Source organism: Muntiacus reevesi, chromosome 11 (genome assembly GCF_963930625.1).
Source record: "Muntiacus reevesi chromosome 11, mMunRee1.1, whole genome shotgun sequence".
Lineage (NCBI taxonomy): Eukaryota > Metazoa > Chordata > Mammalia > Artiodactyla > Cervidae > Muntiacus > Muntiacus reevesi.
In genome coordinates this window covers 18,276,117-18,287,584 of record NC_089259.1, presented here as the reverse complement: position 1 = coordinate 18,287,584, position 11,468 = coordinate 18,276,117, and the positions used below count along the sequence as shown (strand labels likewise).

General features: G+C 42.0%; 1 non-coding gene across 1 annotated transcript; it reads left to right on the top strand.

The window, feature by feature from the left end:
- Positions 1–1,245: 1,245 nt before the first annotated feature.
- Positions 1,246–1,318, top strand: TRNAG-UCC (transfer RNA glycine (anticodon UCC)). Its single transcript has one exon. It is a non-coding gene; the product is annotated as a tRNA-Gly (tRNA).
- Positions 1,319–11,468: the final 10,150 nt, after the last annotated feature.

Sequence of the window (11,468 nt, the reverse complement as noted above, 5' to 3'; positions counted from 1 at the left end):
AGACCTCCCTGTCAAAAATAACTTCCCCATGACTTGTCTATATGTCTGTGTGTGTCTGTGTGTGTGCTCAATTGCCCAGTCATATCCAACTCTGCGATAGGTTCTGAATGTTAATGGTTAATGGTTTGAAGCTATTGTTAAACCACAAATAAACTGTTGTTTATAACTGATAAAAATGAATGTGACCTATAGCCTGCAACCACTTAAGGCAACTTGTAGAAGAGTAATTAATAAAGGATGTACACCAAGATAGGCTTCCCAGGTGGCACTAGTGGTAAACGCACCTGCCAATGCAGGAGATGGGAGGGCGGGTTCGATCCCTGCATTGGGAAGATCCCCTGGAGGAGGGCATGGCAACCCACTCCAGCATTCTTGCCTATTCTTGTCCATGAGAGAATCCCATGGACAGCGGAGCTTGACGCACTACAGTCCACGGGGTTGCACAGAGTCAGACATGACTGAAACGACTTAGCTCGCACGCACACCAAGGTATTAGTGGTGGTTGTCTCTAGACAGTGGTTGCAACTGACTTTTATTATGCTTATCTGTATTTTGTAAAATGAGCAGGAGGGACTACTCTGGTGACACAGTGGCTAAGACTCTGTGCTCCCAATGCAGGGTTAGATCCCTGCTCAGGGAACTAGATCCCACGTGCCACAACTAAAGCTCCTGCATGTGCTTTGTTGCCCAGCCACGTCTGACTCTTTGGCACCCCATAAACTGCAGTCTGCCAGACTCTTCTGTCAAAGGGGATTCTCCAGGCAAGAATACTGGCGCGGGTTGCCATTTCCCTTCTCCATAAAGATCCTGCATGCTGCAGCTAAAAGATCCCACATGCTTCAACAAAGATTGAATATTCTGCATGCTGAAACTAAGACCTAGTACAGGCAAATAAATAAATTCTTTAAAAGGAACATGAATTGTCATTTATAACCAATATGAACAAGGGCACATTTAAGTTTTTAAATGCAATTAAGGAGGTTGTGACATCTTAAACCAAATTAGCAAAGGAAGTGACTGATTGACACATGACTGGGACTCAGTTGAAGTCACAGAGATGCCAGGGCACTGAAAGAATTGTTGCAACTGGGAAGCATTGGCAAGTCTTTGCCTAGAGCGTAATTTGTCCCTGCAACAGTATATTGTAACCTCTTAAAGCCCATTTTATTTTTTTTACACCCACTTTTATTTATAATAACCCAAAATATTCAACAATTTTATTAACTACAAAAGATCTCTGGGAATTCCCTGGTGGTCCAGTGGTTAGGACTCTGCATGTCCAGTGCAGGGGCCCAGGGTTCAATTCCTGGTCAGGGAACGAAGACCTCACAGGCTGTGCAATACAGCCAAAAAAAAAAATCTCTTTTTAAGTACTGATACATAAAGAGTAATATAGCTAGTCAACATTTTTTGGTGCTTTTTCAGTGACAAATGCCTGTCAGTTATTCCTCACCTCAGTCCTTATTCTCAGATTTGTGATTACCTTGGAGCAGTTAATGGAGTTCTGAAGAGCGAAGTTTTGGGCAAGACAACTCCTAAGAATAAGCATGATGGGGATCATTTTTTGTATAAGCTGTACTCTTACTTCATTCTCTCCTATAAATCAGATTTTCTGCAGCCTTTCCACCATTATGCCCTCAGAGAAGGGGAAAAAGCAACTCCGCAGAAAGGAGGGAATGATTTAGGAATATTTCCTCCCAGTTAACAGGAGAAATTAAACTTTCCAGTAAATGGTGACTTCAAAATAAGAGACATAAGCAGAGTGTGGCCTGGTTCCTTTGCCTTGGGCCTACATCTCAAAGTAAGAGGTCATCAGGTAAAAACTGAGAGAAAAGTCCAAAGTTGAGGGGTTCCTGCCCCCACTTCCTGTTGGGGCTCCAAGAGGAAACCTCATCCCAGAGTAATTTCCTCATCAGTACAGAGGAGTCTCATGGGTGGGGGGGGAGGGGAAATGGCATGATTAGAAAGGGATCTGTGGGAATTCGCTGGCAGTCCCTGGTGAGGACTCTGCACTCCCACTGCAGGGGGCTCAGGTTCGATCCCTGGCTGGGGGCTCAGCTCCCACATGCCACATGGCATGGCCAAAAAATAGAAGGAGAAAAAGAAGACAAAGGTCTGAGGGAGCACCTCAAAACCTTCCTCAGCTCCCTTATGAACAGAAAGGATCCAGAAATTCCCACGTTCCCCATGGAGGGCTTCCTGATGAATTTCCACGGAGGCTGCCAGGGGAGCAGTGGAAAGGTCCTGTGACCAAGGACCGCAGAACAAACCACCCAGTCTGGGAATGAATAAGAATCCCAACAGATCCCAGGAGCATGTGTGGTGTCAGCAAGAGATGAGGTGAGTCAGGTCATCTAAAGAACAGCCACGAAGGCCCGAACAGACAGAGGGAGAGGCCCAGGCTCATCAGAAGCTGCTATCAGCAGGTGGTCAGCGACCTGCAGAGGTGACACTGATGTACGGAATGAGGCAGCACAGAGGCCTGAGCCTCTGCACAGACCCTGAGGTCACTTAGTATCAGTGATGCTCTGACAAATTAAATATTTAACAGCAGGCTCTCCAGAGAGGAAAAGCCCTGGTTTGTGGTATTTAGAGATATCCTTGGTGTAAAGACTGCCACCAAGGAAGATTTCGTCTTTGCACCATCGGACACAGAGCTGGGAGGAGATGAGGTTCATAGAAGCATACAGTTCTATAGTATTTCCACTTACAGATAAATTGATGAAACTTCAATAGCACAGATAACAGCAAAATATAGTAAAAAATTAGGAAGTGGTGAATTCTGAGTATTACTTTTCTTGTCAGTATTATTTCTTTCACTGTAAATTTGTGCAACTTACTTGTTATTGAATATTGTATTTAAAAACTGACTTGCAAAATTCCCCAAATTAAATAATCACTTCTGGTAAGCTGATGTAAGCCAGCTAGAGCATGCCACTGCTTAAAAAATCCTACCCATTTTTTCCAGAATGGAGAGACATACGGGTAGAGGAAGAAAAACCAAACCACTGGGTCATCTACCCCAATAAATTAAATTATCATTAATTAATGTGTCTGTACCAACTATCACCTCCACCACCATCATTTCCAACATGAAAGCTGGGGAAGAAGATGAAATCAGTTATAAAAAATTAAATAAACTATTTTCTTCTCATATCTCCATTTAAGTGTGTGTCAATTAAAAATTTTGTACCCAATGAAAAGATGTTCAACATCACTCATTATCAGAGAAATGCAAATCAAAACCACAATGAGGTACCGTTACACGCCAGTCAGGGTGGCTGCTATCCAAAAGTCAACAAGCAATAAATGCTGGAGAGGGTGTGGAGAAAAGGGAACCCTCTTACACTGTTGGTGGGAATCCAAACTAGTACAGCCACTATGGAGAACAGTGTGGAGATTCCTTAAAAAACTAGAAATAGAACTTCCATATGACCCAGCAATCCCACTGCTGGGCAAACACACCAAGGAAATCAGAATTGAAAGAGACACGTGTACTCCAATGTTCATCACAGCACTGTTTATAATAGCCAGGACATGGAAGCAACCTAGATGCCCATCATGAGCAGATGAATGGATAAGGAAGCTGTGGTACATATACACAATGGAATATTACTCAGCCATTAAAAAGAATTCGTTTGAATCAGTTCTAATGAGGTGGATGAAACTGGAGCCCATTATACAGAGTGAAGTAAGACAGAAAGAAAAACACCAATACAGTATCAGTTCAGTTCAGTTCAGTCGCTCAGTCATGTCCCACTCTTTGCGACCCCATGAATCACAGCACGCCAGGCCTCCCTGTCCATCACTAACTCCCGGAGTTTACTCTAACTCATGTCCATCGAGTCAGTGATGCCATCCAGCCATCTCACCCTCTGTCGTCCCCTTCTCCTCCTGCCCCCAATCCCTCCCAGCATCAGGGTCTTTTCCAATGAGTCAACTCTTCACATGAGGTGACCAAAGTATTGGAGTTTCAGCTTCAGCATCAGTCCTTCCAATGAACACCTAGGACTGATCTCCTTTAGGATGAACTGGTTGGATCTCCTTGCAGTCCAAGGGACTCTCAAGAGTCTTCTCCAACTTCAAAAGCTTTTGAACTTCTCCAGTTCAAAAGCATCAATTTTTCACCACTCAGCTTTCTTCATAGTCCAACTCTCACATCCATACATGACCACTGGTAAAACCAGAGCCTTGACTAGACAGACCTTTGTTGGCAAAGTAATGTCTCTGTTTTTTAATATGCTATCTAGGTTGGTCATAACTTTCCTTCCAAGGAGTAAGTGTCTTTTTATTTCATGCCTGCAGTCACCATCTGCAGTGATTTTGGAGCCCAAAAAAATAAAGTCTGACACTGCTTCCACTGTTTCCCCATCTATTTCCCATAAAGTGATGGGACCAGATGCCATGATCTTAGTTTTCTGAATGTTGAGCTTTAAGCCAACTTTTCCACTCTCCTCTTCCACTTTCATCAAGAGGCTTTTTAGTTCCTCTTCACTGTCTGCCATAAGGGTGGTGTCATCTGCATATCTGAGGTTATTGATATTTCTCCTGGCAATCTTGATTCCAGCTTGTGCTTCTTCCAGTCCAGCGTTTCTCATGATGTACTCTGCATAGAAGTTAAATAAGAAGGGTGACAATATACAGCCTTGATGTACTCCTTTTCCTATTTGGAACCAGTCTGTTGTTCCATGTCCAGTTCTAACTGTTGCTTCCTGACCTGCATACAGGTTTCTCAAGAGGTGGGTCAGGTGGTCTGGTATTCCCATCTCTTTCCGAATTTTCCACAGTTTATTGTGATCCACACAGTCAAATGCTTTGGCACAGTCAATAAACTAATGCATATATATGGAATTTAGAAAGGTGGTAACGATAACCCCACATGCAAGACAGCAAAAGAGACACAGATGTATAGAACAGTCTTTTGGACTCTGTAGGAGAGGGCGAGAGTGGGATGATTTGTGAGAATGGCATTGAAACATGTATATTATCACATGTGAAAAGTATCGCCAGTCCAGGTTTGATGCATGAGACAGGGCGCTCAGGGCTGGTGCACTGGGATGACCCAGAGGGATTGGATGGGGAAGGAGGTGAGGAGGGGTTCAGGATGGGGAACAGATATACACCCATGACTGATTCATGCCAATGTATGGCAAAAACCACTACAATATTGTAAAGTAATTAGTCTCCAATTAAAATCATTAATTTTAAAAAATTTTGTACCCAGTAATAGAAGGCAATGACAGTAGCTTATGTGGGTGTAGGTTGATCATTCTCACATAATAGAGTCAGGCCTGCTTGTACTTCATGGTCACAGAAATAGCTGCACCAGCTCTAAGCAATACACTTCCAGTCGAGTCAAGATAAAGGGGCAAAAAAGCCCAGCAATTTCTGTACCTTTTATCAGGAGCACAGAAATTTTCCCTGGAATCTGCCTTCTCTTGCCCCTCCCCACTCACTTCCTCTCAGTGGACTTCTGTTACTTAAGTCTTGCTGTTCTGAACTAGGTTACTCAACCACCTCTATCTGCAAAAGAGGCTGGAAAAGATATCTTAATTAGCCTAGACCAGTCAACATCCACTGCCCGGGGTTGGGCATGCTGCTGTCAATAAGGAAAAAAATCAGGGTTCTGTTAGTAAGGAAAAAGGGGGTAAGGGAGAACAGGCAAGTTGAAAGCAAGTGGGGCATAACATTAGTCAGTATTTCTAACCCCAATACACACGCAAAGTGGAAGAATGATTTTAAAGGGGAAGGAGCCAATATTTGGCATTTTTTCCCCAGGGTTTAAGATGGAAATGCAGGAAGAGCCTGGCAGTATCTCTCACATCTAATCAGAGACTGTGAAACGTGAAAGTAATAATTGCTCAGCTGTGTCCAACTCTTTGTGACCCAGGCTCCTCTGTCCATGGGATTCTCCAGGCAAGAACACTGGAGTGGGTTGCCATTTCCTTCTCCAGGGCATCTTCCCGACCCAGGGATCAAACCTGGGTCTCCTGCATTACAGGCAGATTCGTTACTATCTGAACCACCAGGGAATCAGAGGTTATTAGCGGTGCAAATAGAAGGGAGGCTTGGAGGGCTTAGCCACCCAAGCACTGGTCCCCCTCAGATTCCTAGGGGAAAACCACTTCCTTTTAGCAGGAAATGGGGTAAAGACAATGAAGTTCAATGTTAAAGACGCTTCCCCATCAGGGAGAAGTAGGAATAATAGACTCTTGTTGCTTAATAGTTTAGGATGCTCAGAGATTTTACCAAGCAGTGCCTTCTACGGACCTGAGTCCCACTTGTTCTCTGCTGAGTATGGACTTCAGGTGTCACTCACAAAGCCGGGGAGAGCAGCAGGACTGAGAAGGAAAGTGAAAAGATCCTTTCTTCCCTTCTTCTGATAAACCTCTAGACTCACAAAGGTTAATTGCTCAAATGATTGGGGCTTATTCCTTGGGAAAGGAGCTAAATGACTAAACATCTGTGGGTGCTGAATCACACAGCCTATCAGCAAATGGAGCCTGCCCTACCATGACTGGCTGCATGACCATCATTGGTCAATTGTAGGAATCATACTAGATCCAGGGAAAAAGCAAGTCACAGATGTTCAGGACAGGGTCTAGTGTAGGTGAAAGATTAACTCCTATGTTAAATTAAAAGTTCCACATTTTCTGATACAAAATGTAGGCTCTTTAATTGAACAAACTGATAAAATGCAACCAATTTCAAGCAAAAAAGATCTGAGTTCATATAGCCACACTGCAAAAATTACATATGTGAATTAAGTTCCTCTTCTAGTGTAGCATAGCCAGTACTTTCCCCCTCATATAGTATTAACTTGTTTAAAGAACACATATACAAAAAAAAAAAAAAAAAAGAACACATATACAACAGCATTTTGAATTTTGAATTTTCAGTGTTTCTCAATCAAAGTTCTCTCCCTGAAATTTGTATTTCAGGAAAGTAAAAAAAAAAGAAGCTGCTGCCTCTTTAAACAAATATTCAGACCTGAAAATGTTAACTAATTTCATTTTCTTGATAAACTGTGTCTGTGATCAGAACTGAGTCATACCAAAAATACTTCGACAAGATTTGACCTTTTACTTAAACCCCACATTGAGATAATCTACTTAAAATCGTTATCAATAAGACCTTTGTTTTTAAAAGCACATTTAAAATAAATCACTTTTTAAAGGAGAAAACTGTTTTCAATTAAGTTCTTTACAGGCAATCAGCTTGAAAGTTATGTTTGCTCTTTTATTTTCTTTATATATAAATTATGCCCAAGAGTGCCATGATAATAGTACTACACAAACTATGCTTTACCTTTGTATTTACTTCTTGTCAAAATAAACTCTACGGATTGACTTGTTTTTAGAGTGCTTTATGACCAGCAAGCCCCAGGGTGAAAACAATGCAAGCCACCACCATTTTTTACTGTGAATGAGCAAAACCAAGTCCAATTATATGAGCATAATTAATTCTTAATTCCTTCTGACAAAGACTTTTCTTGCAGTAGAAAAATTTTATTCAACTATAACAATGTTTCATTATTTAGAAAACTTTGGAAGACAGACTTTTTTGCTTGAGTACCTGAGCAAAGTAACACTGTGATACCTAAATAAGGCTAATTACTAGGATTGGTTTCCTGTATGTTGTAGTCACCTAATTCTTTTGTCATCAAACTCCTGTTGCTCCTTAAAATGCTGGGAACTTACTAGATAGATATATAATCTAAAAATTATCCATTCCAAAATAAATATTTCTCAAATTTCCTAATTTTCTCCCTTTGGCTTCGCCTTCTACCCCATCCATGTTAAGGGCTGCTTATTAGTGGCAGATTTTACATTTCCCTTAGTGATTTACTATTAATATTCTAGAAGAATAAAATTATGACCTGAGCAAGCACAAGTCTGGAAAAGAAAATAATCTAGGAATGAAATAATTATATTTTATTTTATATATAATTATTTTATTTTATATAATTAATTAATTATATATTTTAAATATAATTTTATATAATTATATAAATTTTATATAGTTATTTACATATATAAAATTTATATATTTATATATATTTAAAATATATAATTTTATATAATTAATAATAAAATATAATTAATTTATTTTATATACAATAATTGTTTTATATATAAATTTAATCCAAATCTCTGTATGTGTGTGTGTGTATGCACGTGCATGCACACGTAGTCCAGTGCAACTCTTTGCAGTCCCACGTACTGTATTCCACTAGGCTCCTCTGCCCATGGAATTTTCCAGGCAAGCACACTGGAGTGGGTTGCCATCTTCTTCTCCAGGGGATCTTCCTGACCCAGGGATTGAACCTGTTTCTGCTGCATTGGCAGGTGGATTCTTCCACACGCCACCTGGGAAGCTCCTTAGAAACAAAAAAGCACTTTAAAAACAAATTAATTTGTAGAGTTTATTTTGACAAGACGTAAATACAAAGTGAATACAAGGCCCCCACTCCCATATTCTTGCCTGGAGAACTCCATGGGCAGAGGAGCCTGGCGGTATACAGCCCACGGGGTCACAAAGAGTTGGACACCACTGAGCGACTAACACTGTCAATCCGAATCACTATAAAACGATTCTGCTTCTAAAGTTACTTCTAAAGTTAGCTATGGAGTTAGGCACGGGATTTTTTGAAAATTGGACATCATCGGCTATTTCTTGGCTGTCTCCTTCTTTACCCTCCCGCCATGGCCGAGGTAAGGAAGCACAGGGTGAGGCCCCAGAGTCCAGAGTGCAGCTGGAAGAGGTGTTCATTTCAAGGATTTAGAAATGAAGAGAATTAGAGAAGAGTCAAGAAGAGAAAGAAGATGAAAATCTCATCAACCGAAAGGGGCAAGCACAGAGCTAGAAGTAAAAGACAACGGTCAAGTTTGTGACTCTGGATGAGTACAGAGACAGCCCAGGAGAGGATCTGGGGCAATGAGGCGCACCTGCAGCAGCCACAAGCCACACGGAGGGAGGCACGCGGGTGAGGAAGGGACTGGCTGTGACCAGGCAGTCTGGCTGGAAGGTGCAAAGGGCAGCAGTAAGAATGAACACAGACTTCTAGTAAAGCCAGCGTTTCTCGTGAGTCTTTCTTTTGGGCCAGTTGAAACTGAAAGTCGCTCAGCCAGGTCAACTCTATGATCCCATGGACTATACAGTCCATGAAATTCTCCAGGCCAGAATACTGGAGCAAGTGGCCATTCCCTTCTCCAGAGGATCTTCCCAACCCAGGGATCCAACCCAGGTCTCTCTCCCACATTGCAGGTGGATTCTTTACCAGCTGAGCCACCAGGAAAGCCCACTGGCCAGTTACTGGTCCAAGGATCTCTGACATTTACCACGAAAATAACATTACAGCATATTTTGCCTCCCAGTTAATTGGATTAAGAAAGTTAGGAGCTATATTTCCACCCTTCTTTTAAAGCCACCTCGGTAAGAAAGAGCCACACACCCAGAAAGCCTGTCCCACCCAAAAGGTATTTCTCTGCACTGTGGCCCAAATAACTCCACCAGTCTGTTGACAGACTTGTCTCTCAGTCAAATTCTCAGATGAAGAAAGCTGACAATACAAAACCCAAAAGGCATCATACTGAGGTGAGTCAGCTTAAGCAGGCTTCTCTGAGACAACACAAGTTAGATGAATCAAATGGGGAAAAAACACACAGGCTTCCTTTAAGCTATCATTCAGGCAGAAACTCTTGTCTAACTATTCCTTTTGAGGTGGGTAAACCATTTAGAGACTTTATGGAGTGGATATAGCACCTTCTATGGTGATAAAGAACATCATCTTTTCACAGAACAGGGAAAGAACTATCTTATTTCCTGATGTCAAGGTCAGCAATATAAATTATATATGCTAAATTGTTAAATTGAGTGGAAGAAAAGATATCTCTGGATCAACATAACCCTTTGAGAAAAACATGTGAGATAAATAATTCTGTTACAACTTTCCCATGCCTTTCCTTTTACTGAACTCTAAAAACACGATCATATCCATCAAGGGATACCCATACATGAAAGTGTGAAAGTTGCTTAATCGTTGCCCAGCTCTTTGCAATCCCATGGACTGCAGCCTGCCAGGCTCCTCTGTTGCATGGGATTCTCCAGGCAAGAATACTGGATCGTGTTGTCATGCTCTTCTCCAGGGGATCTTCATGACCCAGGGACCAAAACTGGGTCTCTGCATTGTAGGCATATTCTTTACCATCTGACCCCCATCCATGTACATGAATGGAAATTGAATTGTAAATTATATATTCCTACAATCTTGTAAATACTATTATGGATAAATTTATGTGTCAACTTGACTCGGCTCCAAAGTACCCAGATATTTGAACAAACATTATTCTGAGTGTGTCTGTAAAGGTGTTTGTGGATGAGATTAATCTTTGAACAGATAGCCTGAGTAAAGCAGATTGCACTCACTACTATGGGTGGGCCCCATCCAATCAGTTGAAGGCCAGAATAGAACAAAAGGGATGAATAGGAGAGAATTTCTTCTGCCTGACAGCCTACAAGCTGAGATATCAATTTTCTCCTCTCCCCAGACTTGAACTGAAACATCATCTCAAGCCTGCCAGCCTTCAGACTAAAACTACATTATCAGCTCTCCTGGGTCTTCAGTTTGCACACCCATCCTGCAGATCTTGGAATCTGTAAGCCTCTACAGTCAGCTGAGCCAACACACACACATCCTGTTTCTTTGGAGAACCCTAATACAGGTGCTTCTATAAATTTTATAGCAAACTTAATAAAAAATAAAGATATATTAAGTAGCCTTAGCCGTTTTCCTCTCCCCTGGACCCATAGCCATATATTCTGCTCTGGCAGTAACTCAAAGAATCATTGAGAGTACAAGTCACACCCAGACCTAAAAGGCACTAGCCACTGCCCCCCCAGCACCACCGTATTTAGAGCTGCCACATTCAGTCAGACCCACTTACATCTAAACCTTCTTCATGGGCTTCCCTGGTGGCACAGTGGTAAAGAACCCTCCTGCAATGCAGGAGACACGTGTGACGCAGGTTCAGTCTCTGAGTCAGGAACATCCCCTGGAGGAGGGCATGGCAACCCACTCCAGTATTCATGCCTGGAGAATCCCATGGACAGACGAGCCTGAAGGGCTACAGTCCATGGGGTCGCAGAGTCAGACATGCTGAAGCGACTGAGCATGCATGCACGCTACCACTTCGTATGACCTTTGGGAGGCAGGCTGTTTTAAACAACATAATTTCTAAAGAGAGAACAAAAGAGGAAGTGAGGAGTGCTGCTTTGGGCCCACTGTCTGGCATATACTGTAACTATAACTGTACACCTCCCCTTGTAGTGGCCCCGCTGATTTAAGGAAAGAGTGAAGGTAGTTTGATCTGGTTTGCAGGGTCTTAGAAGACTTGACTGAACACACTGTATCAATTTAAGAATAAGCAATGTGTCTCAAGCCAAGATTGAAGAGTAAAAAAGAGCAA